Source organism: Bactrocera dorsalis, chromosome 6 (assembly GCF_023373825.1).
Source record: "Bactrocera dorsalis isolate Fly_Bdor chromosome 6, ASM2337382v1, whole genome shotgun sequence".
NCBI classification, from domain to species: domain Eukaryota; kingdom Metazoa; phylum Arthropoda; class Insecta; order Diptera; family Tephritidae; genus Bactrocera; species Bactrocera dorsalis.
In genome coordinates this window covers 30116519-30142130 of record NC_064308.1, presented here as the reverse complement: position 1 = coordinate 30142130, position 25612 = coordinate 30116519, and the positions used below count along the sequence as shown (strand labels likewise).

At 38.4% G+C, this 25612-nt stretch overlaps 1 protein-coding gene and 3 pseudogenes across 2 annotated transcripts in view; 2 read left to right on the top strand and 2 right to left on the bottom strand.

Annotated features, from left to right (window-relative positions):
• Positions 1–25612, top strand: part of LOC125779382 (uncharacterized) — a 554603-nt gene that overhangs the window by 212907 nt on the left and 316084 nt on the right. The window lies entirely within an intron of this gene.
• Positions 6412–7817, bottom strand: LOC125779354 (cytochrome b-like; annotated as a pseudogene).
• LOC125779730 (NADH-ubiquinone oxidoreductase chain 5-like) lies at positions 16150–17042 on the top strand (annotated as a pseudogene).
• LOC125779546 (NADH-ubiquinone oxidoreductase chain 2-like) lies at positions 24789–25606 on the bottom strand (annotated as a pseudogene).

The following is a 25612-nucleotide window of genomic DNA, read 5'->3' as shown; positions in this document are numbered from 1 at the left end:
TAATTGCGCACGTAAGTCATCGCATCCTGGGAGTACTCATGCATGTGTCTAGGACTGCCAATGTATGTCGATGGCAAAATATAGAGTCGACCAATATCTGTAATATCCGCATCACCATTCATTGCATCTCTTAAGTGAATATACTCTTCAGATCGCAACTTCGACTGATTGTATTGCATGTAATTAAGTCGTTTTGTCTCAACTTTAACATACATGTCAACTGCATACTGTTGAAATAACCGTCCATATCTCAGTAAATGGTCGTCATAGTTTTAGCGAATCATCATTCGATATGCGTAAAACTTCATTGAACTGACTTTTTTATTTGGCTCGACACCTAAAAGCTTAAATTACCTATATGAAGTAGCAAACAAAATTTTTTTTTTACTAGAAGAATAGAATTACTTGAGGTATGCACTGCGACCTTGGGTCTATTGTGCCCTCTCCTAGCTCACAAAGACTCACCAAGCCCCAACAAATCGATAAATTCCAGTATTTTGCTGGGAGCTAGTGAGTCGATGTGATCCCTATCCGGAAATGGGTTTCCAAGGGCCTTAGACCTGCGTCTACAGACTGCGATGCAATCGATCAGCAGGTGCTCCGGGGTTTCAGGCTCTCTGTCGCAGAACCGGCAATTGGAGCAAGAGGCAAGTCCCAAGTTGAACAAGTGCCTTTTCAACTTGCAGTGGCCGGTGTAAAATGCGACCAAGAGCCTGAGTTTGATCCTAGGGAGGTTTATTATGGATTTGAACCTTTTGAGGTTGTACCCCCCTATCAGCAACTTGGCATGCCGCATGCCCTGCGCCCGTTGCCAATGACCTTCTCTGCCCTCTCTTTCCTCCTTACGGAGCAGTTCCTTTATCGTGTGGGGGCCCACCCCGGTGAATGGTTCGGGCCCTACCATACTTGTGGATGCTGCAGAGCGGGCAAGCTCGTCAGCCAGTTCGTTTCCGGCTATGCCTCTATGACCAGGTACCCAAACTAGGTGCACCTGATTCAATTCCGCTAGGCTGTTTAGCCGTTCCCTGCACTCCTTCACTAGCAGCGATTTGATCTCTAGCCCGAGATTGCTTTTAGTGCCGCTTGGCTATCGCTGAGTATGGTTATTCTCTCATTACGATAGCCGCGGTGGAGGTTTATCTCAATACACCGACTTATGGCTAGGACTTCGGCCTGGAAGATACTGGGGAATCGACCCATCGGTATGGATAACCTTGCGCGTGGGCCCGCGATCCCTGCACCAATACCTTCCGACGTCTTCGAGCCGTCGGTGTACCACTTCAGTGTACTGTCCCTCAGCAACAGCTCAAGAGTGGAGTCATTCCACTCGCTCTTGCTACCAAAGGTAACCTTGAATTTCCTAGTGAAGTTAATTATCTTAGTAGTCCCGTCCTTCGGGAAGAGGGCAATTGGATTATTGGCACCTATCACCTCCATCCTCTGGGACGAGATTATTTTTCCTTTGCCGCATCCCTCTGACGTTATTTGCAGAAGTGAATGCTTGGCTACTTGGCCGATCACAATGTGGAGCGGTGTGAGATCCATCAGGACCTCCAGCGCCGCTGTTGGGCAGGACCGCATCGCGCCCGTCATGCAAACGCATGCTAGCCGTTGAAGCCTCGATAGTCTCACCACCACCGAGGCCTGTGCCGCAACAGAGGCCCAGGACCCCTATATATGTCACTATCGGTCGCACAATCATGGTGTACAACCACCTGACAATCCTTGGCTTGCAACCCCAGGATTTGCCTGCCAGTCGATTGCACACCATTAGAGCCTTCGTCGCCTTGACCATGGTTTGGTCCACATGCTGCTTCCACCGCAAAGTGGAATCCAGAGTGAGACCGAGATATTTAACATTGTTGGTCATCTCAATCACTCTGCCCCCACGTGTGAGGTTCCTAAGCCCGGGTAAGGATCTACGCCTCGTGAACGGGACGATGGTTGTTTTCGAGGGGTTGATGCTCAGATCAACTCCCCTGCACCACTCCTTAGCCAGATTTAGCCCTCGTTGCACCAGGTCACAGAGAGTGTCCTCGAATTTGCCTTTCGCTATGATTACTATATCGTCCGCATATCCTTGGCAGCGAATGCCGTTGACGGTTAGCAATGCTAACAGGTCGTCCACGACAAGGCTCCATAGCAGGGGCGATAGTACACCACCCTGCGGACATCCCCTTGTTGTGCCTAGGCGAATCTTAGTACCCCCTGCAGTAGTCTCAGCAATCCTAGTGCGGAGTACCGCCTCTATCCATCTACGCACCGGTGCTTCCACATTCCTACCTTCCAGTGCCCTTGCTACACTTCTATGAGAAGTGTTGTCAAAAGCTCCTTCAATATCCAAGAAGGCGCATAGCATGATTTCCCCTTTCTCCAGCGAACTCTCTATCTCGGAGGTCAACTGGTACAGAGCTGTATTAGTTGATCTGCCAGCTCTGTATGCATGCTGAGCTGCATGCAGGGGTGCGTCTCTCAGCGCGTTAGACCTTAAATGATAATCTATTATCTTCTCCATAGTTTTCAGTAGGAAGGAGGTTAGGCTGATCGGCCTGAAAGATTTGGCCAGCGAGTAATCCTTCCTTCCCACTTTCGGTATGAAGATAACCTCAGCTGTTCTCCATGATTCGGGGATGTAGGCCAGCGCCAGGCTCTCCCTCAGCAGCCTTATCAGGTGTGGCATTAGAATCTGCTCACCCTGCTGTAGAAGCGCTGGGAAGATACCATCCACTCCCGGAGACTTGAACCTCTCGAACGAGGCTATTGCCCACCTGATCGAGTCCGCAGTAAACAGTTGTTTGGCGATAGCCCAATCAGTGCGGGACGGCCTATGTTCAGTTGAGGGCAGACACCGATAAATCGGGACATTCTCCGGGAAGTGAGCGCGAAAGAGCTCTTTAGCTCTGTCCTTTGCGCTGGTCGTAAAAGTCCCGTCACTCTTTTTGATGGCTAGCACTGTGTCCGTTCTCCCTTTAGCCAGAGCTTTATGCAGCCTGGCCGCTTCTGGTGTAGAGGAGACGTTCTCACAAAATCTCCTAAAGCTGGACTGTTTAGCAGACCTGACCTCTTTATTGTAAAGAGTCAGGTTGCTCCTGTACTCCTCCCAGACCCCTGTATGTTTTGCCTTATTAAATAGGCTTCGTACCTTTTTCCTTAGGTCTGCGAGTTTCCTTGTCCACCAAGCGCAATTGCGCCTGTCTGCGGATACCCCCAAAGGGCAGCTGTCGTTGTACGCATTAATTATGGACCCGTTGAGCATGGTCAATCTGACCTCAATACCCTGGCCCGTGTCGCTACTGTCAGTCTGCCCCTTCCTCTTCAACTCCTCATCTAGCCTCTCCTGGAAGGTACTCCAATTGGTCCTTCGAGGGTTACGTCTAGGAGGGAACAGCTTGACCTCTGCCCTCAGCGTGAACCTTATAATTCTATGGTCCGACAGGGAGGGCTCCGTTGAGACTCTCCACTGCGAGACCAGCCCTGTTGCAGGCTCATTGCTGAGGGTGATGTCCAGCACCTCTCTCCTGCTTATCGTTATGAATGTGGGTTCACACCCTACATTCTCTACCGCTAAATTACTACCTACTAGATATTCTAAAAGGGACTCACCTCTCGCGTTGCAGTCGGTGCTGCCCCATTCCGTGTGGTGGGCGTTCGCGTCGCAGCCGATGATGAGGGGGAGCTTGTGCAGCCTACAATGCTCCACCAGCCTTTCCACCGCCTCCGGGGGTGCCGTTGCTGCCTCTCCCGGAAAGTATGCCGAGGCTAGGACGAAGTCTTTGTCCTGTGTCAGAAACTCTGAAATGCAAAAGAAATCAATATTGCTTCTGACGACTATACACGTCCTAGGCCTCTCGCTAGAGAGGTCCCAGATTACCTTATTTGTCTCGGTCTTGAGGCCCTTTACCTCTCCTTTGTGTATCCAAGGCTCTTGGATCAGCAGCGTGCCCAGTTTCTCCGCAGTGAACCTGCTTGTTATGACAGCTGAGGCTGCCGCCGCATGATGCAGGTTCACTTGGGCAATTTCCATGTTGACGGCCATCATAAATTGGGCTCGAGGAGGGAAAGATCCTCGACCCCGCCGTCAACCGCGCTGCTGTCGATTGAGCCACCAAGTCCGTCTAGGAGCTCTTGTGTTGAGGGTAGCCCCATGCTCCGGCCATCATCGGGGACGTCGTTTGTCGGTCCTGGCACTGCCTGTCCAGCTCTGCTCACGCAGGGCTGCTCCGACGACACGTCCACCTCCATCATCACATCCTCTTGGGCGGATACCGGCACTGCCTGGCTAACGACGCCTTTATCATGTGGAGGCGCGGGCGTCTTGGCTTCTTTGCTCCCGGTGTCAGCAGGCTTGTAGGGCCGCATGACGACCGTGCTATACCTGTAAAACAGGCGGAAGCTCGCGGCTCGGACGTACTTGTACGACTCGTCGTCGATGTATACATTCAGCCTCCATCCCTCCATATCGCCTAACTTCTCCTTCTTGCTGCTGGCAACACACCATGCCGAGATACTGAGCCCCCTGTTCTGGTTCCTCACCAGGCCCAGGGCGTACTCGTAGGACCTGTCCCCACTCCGAGGGAGGAAAACCGTCATGCTGTGCATGATTGGCACGTCCTCCACCCTCTTCGCGCAGAGGACAGGGCCCGTCCAGCCTCCCAGCTTTGGAGCGTGCTCCTTCAGCCAGTCGACGGACGACTCGTCATAGCAGTCTACCTGCATCATGCCTCCCCTGAAGTCAATACCAAGGAAAGACGCCGTGTATTCGACTCCTCCACACACCTCGTCCATGAGGATGTCCTGCAGCACGGTGAGCTGCTCCGGGTTTAGCGATTCCGCCGGGTATTTGAGAGGCAGAACAGCCATGCGAATGCCCCTAACAGCATCCGCATACCCGCGCCGCCCCTCTTCCACCCGGTGAGGAGCCGGTCCAGAATGTTGGCCCCCAGGTGCTTTCTCGTCTGTGCCCCTCACCCTCTTGGATCGTAGGGGCTCCTGTGGCGTGATTTGGCCGCTTTTGCGTTTTTCGGCCTGGGCACATGTGTCTGCGGGCAATGCCCTGCTTTCGCCCCGCCGTACGGACGGCGTTGTGCTGACCAGGCCACGGCCACTGCTACCGCTGCCCTGTGCTCGAGCTGGCACATTGCTGTCTCGTCCAGTTGCCGGGGTGACATTACTCCTTTGGCCCTTGCTCCTGGCTAGAGCCTCCGCCTCCTCCGGGGTTTTCCCATCATGGAGGTGGCGTAAGTACCACCTCATAGTGGAGCCACTCATCCCTCTCCTCCGTGGATCACCGCACCCGCCGGGTCGGCCAGCTTCTGGGAGGGGGCGTTGCCCACCTCTTCTGCGTCTTCTCCTCCTTCTCTTTTTCGAGCCGTCAGGCTCTGCCCGACACGACTCACCAGAGGCTGACCCACTGCACCCTCCGGCGGGGGTCTTGGCGATGTCCTTAGCTTCATCGGCGCTAGTCATTCCCCCCAGGTGAGCTCCGCTGCAAGAGGCCACGTCGTCAACATCCTCCCTGGCGTGCTCCTCGAACAGCGAGCGCTCCTCTGGCGTGAGAGCGGCATAGAAGCTGGGCTTACGCCTGGCCCCTCTACCCCTCTTGCCTTCCGCTGCTCCGACCTCCTTGTCTTTGTCCGCTGCCGTTGTCCCTTGTAGTTGCGCTGTGTCCGTCATCAGTTCCGGTTTCAGTGTTTGTTTTCGTTTTTGCGTAAATTCGTTCATCTTTTTCTTGCGACCCTTGGCTCAACAGGGTGAGCTGTCGGGTCTATGGTCTTTATGGGGATCGGGAAGGTCCGCCGCACCAGAGCCCCTTGGCGCGGTAAGGCCACCGTTACTTCCCAATTCGGCCCGGTGTTGGGAAGGCTCCGTTAGAATACAGCCGAATGTTCCTCCTGGCTGCAAATCATCCAGTGGGCACGGGTCGCATGACACCCTGGATTAGGAGGTGGTAGACCTTGGTCGCCGCACGCATGCGGCTTCCGACAACCTGCCTGAATAGTGCTGAACAGCACCATCCACGCCGGTTGGGGGGCGCCGAGTATGCCTTGCGGCTAAGCCTCTGCACCGCGGCAAGGTGCCTACCATTACCATTGTTACCATTGTTTTTTTACTAACAATTCACCGGATTTCCCCCCCCCCCCACCCCCCCCCATATATATAGATGTTAAGTTAACATTTATTTCATTTGTTTTTAATTGAGCTCGAGGGACTTTACCTCGATTTCGTTATGATAAATTAATATATTTAGCTTGAAAGAGTTTTTTACCTTTTTCATTAAATTTTTTATTATTCATTATTGAGTTAAAATTATTGTTGATTTATTATATGTGGTCAATAAAATTTAGTAAAGTCAATAGAAAGGTTGATTTCTAACTTATGTTTTCAAAACATATGCTTGTTCAAGCTCATTGACTAATTAATTAAATTGTCTCATCATTTATTTACTAAGGGGTTAATAATGTAATATAAGAAGGAAATTACAGTTAAGATTTGACCTACTAATACATACTGGTCGTGCTCCAATTCATGTTAATAAAATTACTGTAACAACTATAGTTCAAAATAGGATTTTGTTAATAGGATAGAATTGAATACCTCGGAACTTTCGTAAGTGATAGAAGGGAAGGATTGCTAAAATGGCAATTGAGAGGACTAGGGCGATTACTCCCCAAGTTTATTTGGAATAGATCGTAGAATTGCATAAGCGAATAGGAAATATCATTCTGGTTGAATATGTACCGGAGTAACTAGTGGATTGGCAGGAATGAAATTATCTGGGTCTCCTAGTAGATAGGGATTAATTAGTGTTAGTAGAATTAGTGCTGCAATTATAATAACAAATCCTACAATATCCTTGTATGAGAAGTAGGGGTGGAAGGGAATTTTGTCAATATTAGAGTTTAGCCCGATAGGATTATTAGAGCCTGTTTGAAGGAGGAAGAGTAAATGAATTAAGGTTATTGCTAGTACAATAAATGGTAGGATGAAGCGGAATGTAAAGAATCGTGTAAGCGTGGCGTTATCTACAGCAAACCCTCCCCATACTCATTGGACTAGGTCAATTCCTAAGTAAGGGATAGCTGATAATAAGTTAGTAATAACTGTGGCACCTCAAAAAGATATTTGACCTCAGCGTAATACATACCCTATGAATGCTGTTGCTATTACTAGGAATAAAATTAGTACTCCTACTAATCAGGTGGGGGTAAATAAACAAGACCCGTAGTAGATTCCACGTCCAACATGTAAGTAAATACAAATGAAGAAAAATGATGCACCGTTAGCATGAAGAGTTCGTAATAATCACCCATAGTTTACATCGCGACAAATGTGGTTTACACTATTGAATGCTAAATTGATATCTGCAGTATAGTGTATAGCTAAAAATAATCCTGTCAGAATTTGAATAATTAAACATAGACCTAATAATGACCCGAAATTTCATCATGCTGAAATATTAATTGGGGCTGGAAGATCTACTAGTGCATTATTTGCAATTTTAAATAAGGGGTGTTGGGTTCGTAAAGGTTTGTTCATTAGTTTATTTGTCGAAGAGGTCCATAAAATAATTTAGTATTTTTTACTACTCCGATTAATGTAGTTAATAGATAGTTTATTAATAGAATAGTGATAAAATTTGTTGGGTAGTTGTATAGTTTATGGAGACTTAAAGAGTTTTCAGAGACGGTTAAGTTAAAATTATATAAAGGTTGTATTTCTAAATTTTGGATAAATGAAGATGTTGATAGTTTATCTAAAAATACGGCAATTAGTGTTAGAGTTAATATAATTATGATACAGATAGTTGTTAATTTTATGGAGAGAGAAAATATTTCATTTGATGCCAGGGAAGTTACGTAAATAAATAGAACTAGTATACCTCCTAAAAAAATTAAAAATAAGACGTATGAAAATCATAATCTTTTAGCTATTAATCCAGTGATCAAACAAATTTGTAATGTTTGAATTAATAATATTAATCCTATTGCTAAGGGGTAATTTATTTGAATAAAAATTAATATTGAGATTAGTGTTGAAGAATATAGAAAGAGTTGTATAATTTCAGGAGGTAGTTTATTTAAAATATTAATTTTGGGGATTAATGATAAAGTTATTTCTTTTCTCTTGAAGTTTTAAAAGACAAAATCTTAATTTTGGTTTACAAGACCAATGTTTTTATTAAACTATTAAAACTAATGTTAATGAGTTTGTATTGAGGATAACCTTGTTTTTTATTTTTAATAGGAATTTTGGTTTTTGTTTCTAATCGTAAGCATTTATTATCTATGCTTTTATTTATTTATTTATTTATTTATAATAATTCATATAACAAAAGGAGTTTTATTATATAAATACATAAACGCAGCACTGGCTACGAGGCCTTCAGCCGCCTTGTAATTATAACTAGGTAAAAAGTTCTATTTGCTAAGGGTTAGTAAAGATGTAAGTTGCTTAAATATGTTTTAACAAATCGTTGGTTTTTAAGAATCTATAAACAATCATAACGTTTTTTTCTGAAGGTTCACTTAGTAGTTTTATGAGATCAATGTTGCCAGAGTTGTGGGCTGTTGAGTGAAGCATCGGACAGAGGGTGAGTAAGTGTTTGATAGAAGCGGTGTCCTCGCAAAGGGGGCAAATGGATGGGCTTTTACCCGATAGTAAGTGCGCGTTTGTTATGATAGTGTGTCCAATCCTTAATCGGGTATATGTCTTCATTGCGCTCGTTGGAACTGTTGACGAGTAGATTATTCGATTTTTGGCTGGGTTTATGTCCGCGTAGTGATGTTTAAATGTTTTCCATTCGCTTCCGTTTTTTTGATGCCTTTTGTGCTTAATAAGGTTAGAAATGTCTTGCTTGGATGAGGCATAGTATGTTAAGGCAGGAGTCCTGGCTACATTTTTCGCAGCGAGGTCTGCAAAGTGGTTGCCTGAAATACCAGCATGGCCAGGGATCCACATTACTTGGATTTTCTGAGGGGCACCAATGACCGCGTCCCTGATAACTTCTATTATGGGATTGCGATTGAAAGGAGACGTTATTGCAGACATACACGATTTGCTGTCTGTACAGATGAGGAACTTTCCTTTAGTCTTTTTTGCGTGATTAACTGCGTGAAGGATAGCAGATCCTTCAGCGGTAAATCAGCCAGGGAGGATGTCGTGTGGTGAATTTGCATATTGCGTTACGTAAAATATTATTTTCTTCAGCGAAACTTAAGCATCTCGAAATAGCCGATTGTATTCTTGGAATTTTTCTTTTTTTCGTGGCATGGGTGATAGTTGTATTTAGTAATGGGTTGGTGTTCTCAGCCGTTTTCGCAAGAATTTGGAGCGAAGAATCTATAATTCTATCTTGAAGTTAGCAAAGATCTGACAACATTGACTAGTGTGTTCGGATGAATAAATGAATGCTTAGACGAGAGATATTTAACAATATTTAATCGTGTCATTAACGAGTTTCTGACATATTTACAGTGAGCATTAAAATTATACTTAGAGTCAAAAATTAATCCTAGTAATTTCAGCTGTGTTTTACATTCGATGTTAGTTTGGTTGTGGGTAAGTGAAATACCGTTGCAATTTTGCTTCCTACATACATGAAGGATATGTGTTTCGTCTAAAGAAAGTGAAGCACCAGACTCCAGTGACCAAGTCTCAATTCTGGCGAGTATATTAGTAAATAAGGATTGCGCTAAATTAACGTCAGAGACTTTTGTGTAGATTAGGACATCGTCAGCATAGATCTGGTGCTCAACTCCTTTGTAATTTTTTATCATCCTACTAATATCATCGAAAGCAATGATAAAAAGGAAGGCTGAAGGAGGTGAGCCTTGCGGCGTACCATTAGAAAGTGGGAGTGTTGAAGAAAGAAAACCATTTACGTTGACTTTGAGTTTTCTGTTTGTGAGAAAGTTGGTAATAAAACGTATCATATTCTGGCCTATTTTCCATTTTCTAAGTTTTCGAATAATAATATGGGCTCCAATTTTGTCGAAAGCTCTGTGGAAGTCCAGAGATAGTACGGACACGTGGTTTTTGCTGGACAAAGCGTTAGTAATGAAGTAGTCAAGTTGGATTAAAGCGTCTAACGTGCCTTGACCTTTTTTGTAGGCGACTTGTTTCGGTGATATGAACTTGTTTCGCTGAGCATACCACATCAAGCGGTTTGCCACGATCTTTTCCAAAATTTTGCCCATACTTGGAAGGAGGGAAATCGGCCTATAGTTAGCAAGTTCATCGGAGGATTTGTGTGATTTAAGTATTGGTATAACACAGGACGTTTTCCAAAATTGGGGGTAGACACCAGTATTGAAAATTTTGTTATAAAGCTTTACCAATCGGAGCTTGAGACTTTTCGGCATATGTCTGATAATTGGATAAGAAATTTTATCTTGCCCCGGCGACTTACCTTTATCGGTAGATGCAACGAACTCGAATTCAGACAGTGAAATGCTGGTTTCTATTTGTCTAGCAGAAAAAGAAAGAGGGGAGACAGAGTAGGAAGTGTCGGACAGTGTGGTGGTTTTAGAGGTTTGAAACTGTGTGCTGAATGAAATATCTGAGCTTGTTTCAGAATAGTGGTTTGCAAATAACTCGGAAATTTCGAATGGATTGGTTACCAAACCTGTTGGCCCCTTTACGCATTGAATGGTTAGATTTCTAGGCACTCCAGAAAGTTTTTTTAAAGCGTTCCATATTAACTTAGGGCTAGACGAAGGATTTATTTTGCTTGTGAAATCCTGAAAACATTTACGCTTGGCCTATTTCGCGGAACGACGGAAAAGAGCATTGGCTTTCCTGAAAGATATTAAGTTGACTAGTGTTCGAGCCCGTTTGTACTCATACCAAGCTGTCTGTTTTTTTGCCCGCAATTCAGCGATTTCTTTATTCCACCAAGGAACACTCTTTGAACTTGCTATTGGCTTTGTATGAGGAATGCTAACATTCGCTGCTGAACGAATAATTTTTGTTAAACTCGCACTTTCTTGGTTAGGGTTGTCAGATATTGGGGTATTATTGCTATTTATCTCGCAATGTGTCTGGAACTTCTCCCAATCAGCGTAATCAGTTTTGAATACCTTATTTATTTTGTGGTTTTTAGTTGTTGAACCTAGGTGCAATTTTAGTACAATGGGGAAGTGATCGCTTCCATGCAAGTGATCGAGTATACTCCATTCGCACTCTGTGACAAGTGTGTTGGTGCACATTGTAAGATCTACATGGGAAAAAGTGGAATGAGTGGAAAAGTGCGTCGCGGATCCGTTATTCAAACATATTAAGTTAGAGGAAAGTAAAGCATCTTCAATGCATTTGCCCCTCTTGTTGGCTATTGGAGAGCCCCATAGTGGACTCCATGCATTAAAATCACCAGCGAAAATTAAAGGAGTAGAAGCTTGGTTGATTAATTGCAGGATGTCTGTACGGGTAAATTGTTCGTCTGGTGCAATATAGGTGCAGATAATGGTGATTTTTTTAACTAAGATAATTTCGATCGACATAGCCAGCAAGTTGGATTGAATGGCATTAATTTTGTGTGGAATATCTCTTCTAATGAGAATCGCAATGCCTCTTTTACTTGTGCTAATATGTGGAAGATTGTGAAACATGCCAATGTACTGCTTAGGAGTAAAAGCCGACAAGTTGAAAGAGATGTGAGTTTCATTTAAGAGTATAATAGCTGGGGTATGATCTTGTATTAATAATTGAAGCTCATTGTAATTATTAGTGTAGCCGTTTAAATTCCATTGTAATATTGGAATCATAAGATCTATGTAGGAAGAAAAGAAAAAGGGAAACAGAAGAGAGCTAGAATTTCAACTCGTATGAGCAGTCAGTTGAAGCTGAGTGTCACCAATTGAGTACTAGTTCAAAAGAGAGTAAAAGCTAAGCGTATTTATTCAGAGTCAATTTCTATTTGTTCCATATGTTCAGTAGAGTATTGATTGTCGTTGGAAATGCTTGTTGTTGGAAAGAAATTTTCGTGATTAGGTGGATTAGATTGCACAGTAGTGTTGATAGTAGTATTTTTGAAGTCAGTATATTTATTAAGCGAGTTTAAGGAGTTGTTTAAGTTAGAAATGACAGAATGACAGAGGCTGTTGTTGGACTGAAAAGTTTGGGATTTAAGAAAGAGTCTTGTTGGGTACAGTTGTCGCTGATATTTTTAGCTGAATGTGAGACGTTGTTGTAGTCAGAACTGATCGATGTAGGCTTGTTGATGGAAATATGCTTATTGTTGGCGTTTGATGAGTGATTTTTGCTAGTTAAAGATTTTAATGATGAGTTGGGTGCAGAGTTGACCTCTGCGTTTTGTTTTGATATAGTAGGCAAGTCATTGTCGGCGGTTCTATGAGTATTTTTAGATTTTGTGGAATTGTTGATAGCTGAAATTTTAATTGGTGTGGTAGTTTCAGAGGATACCTCTTTTGCAGGTTGAAGCACATGTGCAAAGCTAGCAGTGAGGGAAGGGAGGGAAGTATTTTCTTTATACTTTTTGAGGGCCTCGTGCATACTGCACTTTTCTAGTGTCTTTATTTTCAAAATTTCTTTGGTTTGCTTATACTTTGGACACGTATAGTCAGAAGAGCGATGCTCGCCAGAACAATTCGCACACATAACTCGGATGCAGTGTGGAGAGGGAAAATTGCAAATTTCGCATGTTGGGGAGCCTTTACAATGTTTTTGCGTATGACCCAATTTCTGACATGACCTGCAGCGCATTGGATTAGGCACGTACGGTCGCACAGAGATCATCCTCCATGCGATGTTTATTTTGTTTGGAAGGGAATAACTGTTGAATGATATTAGTATAACACCAGTAGGCTTTATAACACCTTCAACTTTGCGAGTGAACTTATAAACCGCGGAAACTTCGTAAGAACTCAGTCCTTCTATTATTTCGCTTTCAGGCACATCGTTTAAGAACGGTGCATAAATGGTGCCTTTGTTACAATTAAGATGTTGATGATAGTTAGCGCTAACAGCGCCAATGTTGAAAAGACATTTCGTTTTTATAAACTTGTCTGCTACTTGCTTATTTTTCACTAGCAGTAATAGGCTGCCGTCGCGTAATTCACTAATTTTGTTTATATCTTTGCTCACGGTGAGTAAGGCATTGTAAACACGAAAACAAGAAACCTTCGAAAGCGGTGTAGTATTCTCATCGGATTTAATCACTATATACTTTGGGTCATCACTTTTTATTGGCGGTAAGTCAGGATAAACATCTTGCAGTTTTTGATACGATTTTTTACGTTTTGGTTGGGGACCTTGGGCCAGCGCAGCAAACCTGTTGTCCCCGAACTAGAAGCCCACCGGGGGCATAGTGGAAAAATTAAAATACACTTATATAAGTATTGGATTATATTTCTCACTTAAAATAAGTATTAATCGCGTTACTGAAGTAAGCAGACCGGTGTGCAAAAAAAAAAAAAAACACCAAAAGAGAGCTATATGAATAGCTGTAAACACAGAGAAAGACGCTAACTCAACTGCTCAGTACGAGGTTTAGTCGGTGACTGATCTATGCTTTTAAGCTTGGAATATATAGTATTAAGTTTATTTTTCTTTTGTTTATTTATTTAAATTTAATGAATTATAGAAGATTTTTTAGTATAATATTTTTAACTTTTAGAGTGTGTGAAGGTGCTTTGGGTCTTTCAATTTTAGTTTCTATAATTCGTACACATGGGAATGATTATTTTCAATCGTTTAATGTATTACAATGTTAAAATTGATTTTTATAATACTTTTTATTAGTCCTATTTGTTTTATAAATGGTTTATTTTGAATGGTTCAGAATTTATTATTTATTGTAACTTTTGTTTTCATTATTTTAAATTATTGTACTAATTATTTTGTAAATATCTCATATTTTTTAGGATTTGATGTTATTTCTTATGGTCTTATTTTATTGAGACTTTGGATTTGTACACTTATGATCAGTGCTAGTGAGTCTGTTTATAAGTATAATAATTATAAAAATTTATTTTTATTTAATGTTTTGATTTTGTTAATTTTTTTGGTGTTAACTTTCAGAAGAATGAATTTGTTTTGTTTTTTTATTTATTTTTTGAAATAAGATTAATTCCTACTTTGTTTTTAATTTTGGGTTGGGGGTATCAGCCAGAGCGTCTTCAAGCTGGGGTTTATCTTTTATTTTATACATTGTTGGTTTCTTTACCTATGCTGGTTGGAATTTTTTATTTGTATAACAATTTAAATACAATGAATTTTTATTTATTGAGTAATTATATATTTAATTATTATCTGTTATATTTATCTTTAATTTTGGCTTTTTTATAGGAATTGTTTTAGGGGGTTTAATAACTTTAACTTATTGAGGTCTTTGTGGTTCTTATACTTTAATAATTGCTCATGGATTAAGTTCATCTGGATTATTTATTTTGTTTAGCCAATATTACATATGAACGATTGGGGAGTCGAAGTTTATTAATCAATAAGGGTTTATTAAATTTTATGCCGTCAATAACTTTATGATGATTTTTGTTAAGAGCTTGTAATATAGCTGCACCACCTTCTTTAAATTTATTGGGGGAAATTTCTTTATTAAATATAATTGTAAGTTGATCTTGGGTTCCTATAATTTCTTTATCGTTATTATCTTTTTTAGTGCTGCTTATAAAGGGTGATTTTTTAAGAGCTTGATAACTTTTTAAAAAAAAAAAACGCATAAAATTTGCAAAATCTCATCGGTTCTTTATTTGAAACGTTAGATTGGTTCATGACATTTACTTTTTGAAGATAATTTCATTTAAATGTTGACCGCGGCTGCGTCTTAGGTGGTCCATTCGGAAAGTCCAATTTTGGGCAACTTTTTCGAGCATTTCGGCCGGAATAGCCCGAATTTCTTCGGAAATGTTGTCTTCCAAAGCTGGAATAGTTGCTGGCTTATTTCTGTAGACTTTAGACTTGACGTAGCCCCACAAAAAATAGTCTAAAGGCGTTAAATCGCATGATCTTGGTGGCCAACTTACGGGTCCATTTCTTGAGATGAATTGTTGTCCGAAGTTTTCCCTCAAAATGGCCATAGAATCGCGAGCTGTGTGGCATGTAGCGCCATCTTGTTGAAACCACATGTCAACCAAGTTCAGTTCTTCCATTTTTGGCAACAAAAAGTTTGTTAGCATCGAACGATAGCGATCGCCATTCACCGTAACGTTGCGTCCAACAGCATCTTTGAAAAAATACGGTCCAATGATTCCACCAGCGTACAAACCACACCAAACAGTGCATTTTTCGGGATGCATGGGCAGTTCTTGAACGGCTTCTGGTTGCTCTTCACCCCAAATGCGGCAATTTTGCTTATTTACGTAGCCATTCAACCAGAAATGAGCCTCATCGCTGAACAAAATTTGTCGATAAAAAAGCGTTCGAACCGAACACTGATTTTGGTAATAAAATTCAATGATTTGCAAGCGTTGCTCGTTAGTAAGTCTATTCATGATGAAATGTCAAAGCATACTGAGCATCTTTCTCTTTGACACCATGTCTGAAATCCCACGTGATCTGTCAAATACTAATGCATGAAAATCCTAACCTCAAAAAAATCACCCGTTACTTTGTATTTATATGCTTATAGTCAACATGGAAAGATTTTTTCAGGGGTTTATTCATTTAGAGGGGGTAAGATTCGTGAATTTTTTTTTTGTTATTTCTTCATTGATTTCCTTTAAATCTATTGATTTTAAAGAGAGATATTTGTTTATTTTGACTTTAGATCTAAATAGTTTATTTAAAATATTGATTTGTGGTGTCAATGAAATGAGGTTTATCATTTTAGATCGTGAAATATTTATCAATTTGTAGAATTAGATTTTTAATTTTAATCACTATTAGAATTAGTTTTTTTTACTTCTAGATTAGTGTTTTTGTTAAATGATTATTCTTTATTTTTAGAGTGAGAAGTTGTCAGTTTAAATTCAACTAGAATTGTAATAACTTTTTTGTTTGATTGAATGAGATTACTAATTATATATTTTGTTTTTTTAATTGCTTCTTTAGTGATTTATTATAGAAAGGAATATCTGAGAGTAGACACAAATATTAATCGTTTTATTATATTAGTTTTAATATTTCTGTTTTCAATAATATTATTAATAAATTTAAATAGAATTTTATTAGGGTGAGATGGCTGGGGGTTTAGTTATTTATTTTCAAAATGTTAAGCCTTATAATGCTGGAATACTTACTGCGCTGTCTAATCAGATTGGAAATGTGGCTTTTTTATTGGCAATTGCTTGAATATTAAATTATGGAAGCTGAAATTATATTTTTTATGTAGAAAGCATGAAGAATAGCGTTGAAATAGAATTTATTGGAGCATTAATTATGTTAGCTGCTATAACTAAAAGAGCTCAGATTCCTTTTTCTTCTTGGCTGCCCGCTGCTATAGCAGCTCCTACACCTGTACACAGCTTTAGTTGATTCTTTAACCTTGGTAACTGCTGGTGTTTATTTATTAATTCGATTTCATGTTTTATTAAGAGGTAGATGGTTGGGAGACCTATTATTGTTGCTTTCTGGGTTAACAAAATTTATGGCAGGATTAGGGGCTAATTTTGAATTTGATCTAAAGAAAATTATTGCTCTTTCTTCGTTAAGACAATTAGGTCTTATAATAAGAATTTTATCTATAGGGTTTTATAAGCTTGCTTTTTTCATCTATTAACTCATGCTTTATTTAAGGCATTAATGTTTATGTGTGCTGGAGCTATTATTCATAATATAAACAATTCTCAGGACATTCGCTTGATGGGAGGATTGGGTGTGTATATACCCTTGACTTCTGGGTGTTTAAATGTAGCTAATTTGGCTTTATGCGGTATACCCTTTTTAGCTGAGTTTTATTCTAAGGATTTGATTTTAGAAGTTGTTTCGTTAAGTTATATTAATATATTTTCTTTTTTTCTTTATTTTTTTCTACTGGGCTAACTGTTTGTCATTCTTTTCGGCTGGTTTATTACACTATAACTGGAGAATTAAACTGTGGTTCTTTAAATATGTTGAGAGATGAGGGCTGAGTTATAATGCGAGGTATAAGCGGTTTATTAGTAATGAGAATTGTTGGAGGTAGTATACTGAGTTGATAAATTTTCCTACTCCTCATATAATTTGTTTACCTAGTTATTTAAAATTATTAACTTTATTTGTTTGTGTAGTAGGAGGTGTATTGGGATATTTAATTTCTAATGTTTCTTTATTTTATTTTAATAAGTCTTTACATAATTATTTAGTGAGCTATTTTTCTGGCTCTATGTGGTTTATGCCTTATATTTCGACTTACGATATTATTAACTATCCTTTAATATTAGGAATAAGAGTGTGTAAGTCTTTTGATCAGGGTTGGTCAGAATTTTTAGGGGGTCAAAATTTATATAGTGAATTAGTTAGATTTTCTCAGTATGTGTCTGTTATGCACAATAATAATTTAAAGATTTATCTTTTATTATTTGTTTTATGAATTATTTTCTTGTTTAAATTTTTTTTTAATTTTTTATTCAAGTAGCTTAAAATAGAGCATAACACTGAAGATGTTAGGGTAATTGAATAATTCTTGGATGTAGTGTACTATATTTAGTAATTTATAAAAATAGAAAATTTTATTTTTACAATGAAATTGTAATGCTTTTATTAAACTATATAAACAGAAGTACAAATGGAGTTTAACCATTAAAAGATAAAAGTTAGCAGCTTTTTCCTGAACGTCATACGTCCTTAATTGGAGAGCGGTCTCAGTTCATTAACAGTGATAAGCCTCTTGTTGGCTTCAATTATTAATTAATTTAATTAGAATAAGGGCATAAAATGCCTAAGATTAGGTCGAAACTAATTGCAATAAATCACTTCATATTCTGAGTTATAAGGTAGATTGATATTTCAATACTTTTTGAATGCAAATCAAATGTTATAATTAACTACAACCCTAATTTGATCAATTTAATATTCCTTGGTTTCACTCATGATATAGTCCAATAATTAAGATAATAATGAATACAATTCTTGTTGTAGTTCATATAATGATGTTAGAAATTAAAATAATTAAAATTATAGGTAAAATAAGGGCAATTTCTACATCAAAAATTAAGAAAATAATTGTGATTAAAAAAAATCGAAGGGAAAAGGGTAGTCGTGAAGAAGATTTGGGGTCAAATCCGCATTCAAAGGGAGAACATTTTTCACGATCTGTTAGTGCTTTTTTTGATAAAATAGAGGCTAGTGTTATAACTAAACTGGTGATGATAATTAGAATTGATGCTATAATAGTAATTGAAAAAATTATCTATACTACTAATTAGTAGACCTTACGATTGGAAGTCAAATATACTTATCTTTTTATATATAAAAATGAATCGCAAAATGTGTTGGTAAGCGCATAACTCAACAACGCCTGGACCAATTTTGCCAATTCTTTTTTTAAAATGTTCTTTGAGGTTCAAGGAAGGTTTTTACGGCAAGAAAAATTCGAATAATTGCCGGAAAACTCTTAAAACCAGTCCTTTTCTTTTTCCCATGCAAACGAATGAATGTTTGTTTATTAGTAACGCTGAGAGAACGACTGCACCAATCTTGATGAAATTTTCAGAAAATGTTCTGCGGGGATCGGGGAAGGTTTAGAAATAAAAAAATCTGTATGCTTTTCGTGAGGAAAAGTCGGAAAATTGGACAATTCTAAAAAGTTAATTTTTTCCATACAATTTTTTTTCAATTTTTTTGTTTTGTTTTTCAATTATTTGAATCGTTCAATTTTGTCGCTTGCTTCAAAAATTTTTGAAAATTATTCAGTGAAAATGTTATGTGTGTTGCACACAAAGTGATCAATTACAGGTTAAAATTTGTTACGATGCCACGAAGAGGTCGCGCTAATATCGGTCGGCATTCTTTTTGGCATCAACATACATTACATATTGCGGTATTATGGATCGCGATCAATCAGAAAGTGATCATTACGATGTCACAGCAAGACTTTTCAAGCAACAGCTTCGACGGACATTATGTTGAAGCAACGGACATTATCTTGAAGCAACGCATATATGGTGTTGTTAGATGCTAGATGTACTCTGTTGAGTGGCAAGAGAGAGGTTTGCCGCACGCACACATTCTTCTTTGGATGGTGGAAGGTGGTTACACCAGATCAAATTGATGAAATCATTCCGGTTTGTATGTCTGTCAATAAATGCACGAAACAGTATCCACGTACTTTTCTTTCGAAATCGCAAACTGGAAATAATGGATATCCACTCTATCGTCGTTGCTCACCAGACGACAATGGCAGAACATTTAGCATTCAATTCAGAGGCGTGAGTATCGAAGTTGATAACACATGGATCGTACCATATTCGCCATTATTGTCTAATTCACATTCAAAGCTCATATCAATGTTGAGTATTGCAGTATTACGTTTGTACATACGTCATCATAGGAAGCAACATGTCGATTATTGGTCTTGAACGATACGGTCGATACGTGAACTGCAATAAAGCGCTTTGTAGGGTATTTACTTTTGCAATTCATAAACGTTTTTCGACTGTTGTGCGTCTCGCAGTTCATTTGGAGAAAGGCTAAAGAGTGTTTTTCAACCCAGAGAATACAGTACAGCCAGCGGAAACACTTCCAACAACATTGGCATTGACATTGACGAGTTTTTTCTCAATTTGCGTCAGTAATTCGTTTGCAAGAACATTGCTCTATTCGGAAATGCCTCGATATTATAAATAGAATGTATCGTCGAAGAAATGTTTACGCAGAAAGCAAGGCGAACCAGTAAACGGGCATCCAGGTGTGTTCTCAACTAATTCCTTAGGACGAATTTACACATTCCACCCGAAAAACGACAATTGCTTCTACCTTCAGTTGCTATTGATTAATATACGCGGTTAAAATTCATTTCAGTCATTGCGTAGTGTGAATGGTACGGTGTGTGCAACTTTTTGAGAATCATGCCATCAATTACAATTGCTAGAACATGATAATCACTGGAATCAAACGATAGCTACTTCGAATGCCATTGAAGTTCGCACACTTTTCGCGATGATCAGCCTTCAAATTAGCGTCAATTATAGGATACGGCCAAAAATTACATTGCCGAAGACATTTTACATCGTATACGCTAAGAATTGAAAATGGGCCAATACCGGTTGATACTTCCGGTGGTTTGATATCAATCCCATATGCCGTTTATCAATTCACGAAAGATGGACTCATCATGAATATTTATACGAACATTGGCCAAATTATCGTAAGTACGATTCCTTGAGTGCCCGAGCAATGTTAGCTGCCACAAATACCTATGTTGTTGACTCAAACTGAAAGATTCAAAGTCAAATTTCGGGAGTCTTGCGGCCATACAAATTGATCGATCATCTTGACAATAAAGACGACACCGTGAAATATTCAGTGGAAATTTTAAATTCCTTGGAGAGGCTTGGTAGTATGGAACCGCATCATTTGCGTCTCAAAGTTGGATCTGTCGTTATGATGTTTCGCAATCTGATTGTAACGCACCTACCAAATATAAGGGGCAGAATGCTTGATTCTACGGATTTCTTTGAGTTCTACTGATTTGCCATTTCAGTTCAAACGTATTCCGTTTTCAGTGAAAATTGAATTTGAGATGACGATCAACAGGATAGTCGTATAGTGGGTGACATAAGTTTGGAAATGCTATGTTTTTCACACAGCCAGATATACGTGGCGTGCTCATGAGTTGGGAAACCATCTTCTCTGTACATTTACGCACCGGAACAGAAACCAAAAATGTTGTTTATCAAGCTGCGTTACATTGAAAAAAATATTTAGAAAAATCGCAAATAAATGATTATCAACACAATACGATTTTTTGTCTTTTCATTTCAAAATACATAATTTCACGCAGAACAACGGCTGCGGGGTCAGCTAGTATACTATATAGATAAAAATTAATTATCCTCCTCATCAATAAATTGAAATATAAAGGAATAATCAGACGATATCAACAAAATGTCAGTATCATGCAGCTGCTTCAAATCCAAAGTGGTGAGTTTTAGAAAAATGGTTGTTTAAATGTCGAATTAAACATACTAGAAGAAATGTTGTTCCGATTAATACATGAATTTCGTGAAATCCTGTTGCTATGAAAAAGGTAGAACCATAAACTGAGTCTGCAATGGTAAATGGTGCTTCGATGTATTCGTATGCTTGCAGAATAGTAAAATAAATTCCTAGAAGAACCGTAAAAAATAGTCCTTGTGTTGCTTGAGAATGATTACCTTCTAAAGGGTGATTTTTTAAGAGCTTGATAACTTTAAAAAAAAAAAAAACGCATAAAATTTGCAAAATCTCATCGGTTCTTTATTTGAAACGTTAGATTGGTTCATGACATTTACTTTTTGAAGATAATTTCATTTAAATGTTGACCGCGGCTGCGTCTTAGGTGGTCCATTCGGAAAGTCCAATTTTGGGCAACTTTTTCGAGCATTTCGGCCGGAATAGCCCGAATTTCTTCGGAAATGTTGTCTTCCAAAGCTGGAATAGTTGCTGGCTTATTTCTGTAGACTTTAGACTTGACGTAGCCCCACAAAAAATAGTCTAAAGGCGTTAAATCGCATGATCTTGGTGGCCAACTTACGGGTCCATTTCTTGAGATGAATTGTTGTCCGAAGTTTTCCCTCAAAATGGCCATAGAATCGCGAGCTGTGTGGCATGTAGCGCCATCTTGTTGAAACCACATGTCAACCAAGTTCAGTTCTTCCATTTTTGGCAACAAAAAGTTTGTTAGCATCGAACGATAGCGATCGCCATTCACCGTAACGTTGCGTCCAACAGCATCTTTGAAAAAATACGGTCCAATGATTCCACCAGCGTACAAACCACACCAAACAGTGCATTTTTCGGGATGCATGGGCAGTTCTTGAACGGCTTCTGGTTGCTCTTCACCCCAAATGCGGCAATTTTGCTTATTTACGTAGCCATTCAACCAGAAATGAGCCTCATCGCTGAACAAAATTTGTCGATAAAACACATTTCGAACCGAACACTGATTTTGGTAATAAAATTCAATGATTTGCAAGCGTTGCTCGTTAGTAAGTCTATTCATGATGAAATGTCAAAGCATACTGAGCATCTTTCTCTTTGACACCATGTCTGAAATCCCACGTGATCTGTCAAATACTAATGCATGAAAATCCTAACCTCAAAAAAATCACCCGTTACTAATGTTATTTTTTAACTAATTTTTTTTTTCATTAGAAGTAAGTGCTAATTTACTATGAAATGGTTTAAGAGACCAGTTCTTGCTTTCAGTCATCTAATGAAAATTAGGAATTAGTTCTATTAGTTACTCATTTGATAAAATGATTTACAGGAAGTCTTTCAATTACAATAGGTATAAACCTGTGATTAGCTCCACAAATTTCTGAGCATTGACCATAAAATAATCCAGGTCGGTTTATTAGGAAATTAGTTTGGTTTAATCGGCCGGGTGTTCCGTCAACCTTTACACCTAAGGCTGGCACTGTTCATGAGTGAATTACATCTGCAGCTGTTACTAAAATTCGAATCTGTGAAATTATGGGAAGAACTACGCGGTTGTCAACATCTAGAAGCCGGAATCCGTCTGTTGCTAATTCATTAGTTGGAACTATATATGAATCAAATTCTACATTTATAAAGTCTGAATATTCGTAGCTTCAGTATCATTGATGTCCAATAGCCTTTAATGTATCTGAGGGTTCGTTAATTTCATCTAATAAGTATAGTAACCGAAGGGAGGGGAAAGAAATAAATAGCAGGACAATTGCTGGAAGAATTGTTCAAATTATTTCAATAGTTTGACCATGTAAAAGATTTCGGTTAGTGTATGAATTAAAGAATAGTATAAATATTAAGTAACCTACTAATGTTGTAATTATTACTAAAATTATCAAAGCGTGATCATGAAAGAAGGTGAGTTGTTCTATAAGAGGAGAGGCTCTATCTTGAAGGCCAAGGGCAGCTCATGTTGTCATTAGTTTCTAATAAAAGTAAAATACTTTATATATGGAGCTTAAATGAATAGGAAGAATAAAATTCCTAATAAAGAAATAGATGAACCAATGGTAGAAACTACATTTCATGTTGTGTAAGCATCTGGGTAATCTGAATAACGTCGAGGTATACCAGCTAGTCCTAAAAAGTGTTGTGGGAAGAAGGTTAAATTTACTCCAATAAATATAATAATAAATTGACTTTTTAATCATTTAGGATTTAATACTAGTCCCGTAAATAGTAAGTATCAGTGAACGAATCTTGCTATAATAGCAAAAACTGCTCCTATTGATAATACATAGTGGAAATGAGCTACTATGTAATATGTGTCATGAAGAATAATATCTACAGATGAATTGGAAAGAACTACTCCTGTTAATCCTCCCACTGTAAATAGGAATACAAATCCTAGGGCTCACAATATGGCTGGTGAATAGTTTAATTGTGTACCGTGAAATGTAGCTAGTCAACTAAAAATTTTAATACCTGTGGGTACTGCAATAATTATTGTAGCTGAAGTGAAATAGGCACGAGTCTACATCTATTCCTACTGTAAATATATGATGAGCTCATACAATAAATCCTAATAAACTAATTGCTATTACAGCATAATTATTCCTAGAGATCCAAATGTTTCCTTCTTTCCTTATTCTTGACTAATAATATGAGAAATTATTCCGAATCCTGGTAGAATTAAAATATAAACTTCTGGGTGTCCAAAGAATCAAAATAAATGCTGGTAAAGAATAAGGTCCCCCCCTCCGGCGGGGTCAAAAAAGGAAGTATTTCAGTTTCGATCTGTTAATAATATAGTAATAGCTCCTGCTAAAACTGGCAATGACAATGAAAGCAATAAAGCTGTTAATACAACTGCTCAGACGAAAAGAGGTATTCGATTAAAAGGGATTCCTGTAGATCGTATATTAATTACTGTTGTAATGAAATTAACTGCCCCTAAAATTGAGGAGATACCTGCTAAGTGGAGTGAGAAAATAGCGAGATCAACTGAAGCTCCTCCGTGAGCAATAACAGATGATAGGGGTGGGTAAACTGTTCAACCTGTACCAGCTCCGTTTTCTACTATACTTCTCACTAATAGTAATGTAAGGGAAGGGGGTAATAATCAAAATCTTATATTATTTATTCGTGGAAATGCTATATCGGGGGCACCTAATATTAAAGGAACAAGTCAATTTCCGAACCCACCAATTAAAATTGGTATAACTATAAAGAAAATTATTACAAAAGCGTGAGCTGTTACAATTACGTTATAAATTTGGTCATCTCCATTCAATGCTCCTGGGTGACCCAGTTCAGCTCGAACTAAAATTCTAAGAGATGTTCCAACTATTCCTGCTCAGGCCCCGAAGATAAAATATAAAGTTCCAATATCTTTATGATTTGTTGAGAATAGCCATTGTCGCGATTAAATGGCTGAAGTTTAGGCGATAGACTGTAAATCTATTATTCTTTTTAATTTTTATATTAATCTAATCATTAGTAATTTAATTAACATTCAATCTTGGCTTTATAGTCAATAATGACATTAGACTGCAATTCTAAAGGAGTAATAAATTACTAAGGCTTAAAAGATTTATACTTATATTTATAGCTTTGAAGGCTATTAGTTTAATTAACTTAAAGCCTTACACTATAGTTTATAAGAATAAATAAATTGTAGAAATTAAGATTAGACTAAATGTAGAGATAAATGGTAAAATTAATATTAACTTAAAAGAAATTTTGTTAATAGTTATATCAATAGTTCAATTATTTTCATAATAATTAAGCATAAACGCTGCGAAACATAGTCGTAAGTAAAAAAATAATATAATTAGTGTTATAACTGTTATAATTGTTATTAACATATATTGACTTTTTAACACTAATAGTTGAATAACTAATCATTTGGGCAAAAATCCAATAAACGGGGGCAACCCTCCTAGTGAAAGTAAGTTTAAAAATAAAATAAATTTAAGGATTTTAGAATTGAAGAATGAATTAAATAATTGATTAATGTGGAATATTTTAAAGTTGTTGAATATAAAGGTTAATCTGAATGATAAAAATGTATTATAAGAAAAATAAATACATCATATTGATTCATTTGCTTGTATGGCTGCTAGTATTCATCCCAAGTGGTTGACTAATGAAAAAACTATTATTTTTCGTAGAGAAGTTTGATTAAGTCCACCTAATGATCCTGTAACAGTTGAGGCAATAATTGCTATAAAAATAAAGGTATTTTGTGTTGCGTAAGAAATTAATATTAGAGGAGCAATTTTTTGCCATGTTATTAGGGTAAGAGCGTTTATTCAAGAAAGCCCTTCTATAACATTGGGGAATCAAAAATGAAATGGTGCTGCCCCTCTTTTCAGTAGTAGAGATGAAATAATTATTAAATTACTATAAGAAGAATTATCTTGAATAATCGGGTAATTATTTAAATACATTATTATAATAGCAAACAGTAGAACTGCTGAGGCTATAGCTTGGGTAAAAAATATTTTAATGAGGCTTCTGTAGATGTTAAATTGTTACTATTTATTAGGGGGATAAATGACAACAAGTAAATTTCTAGCCCTATTCA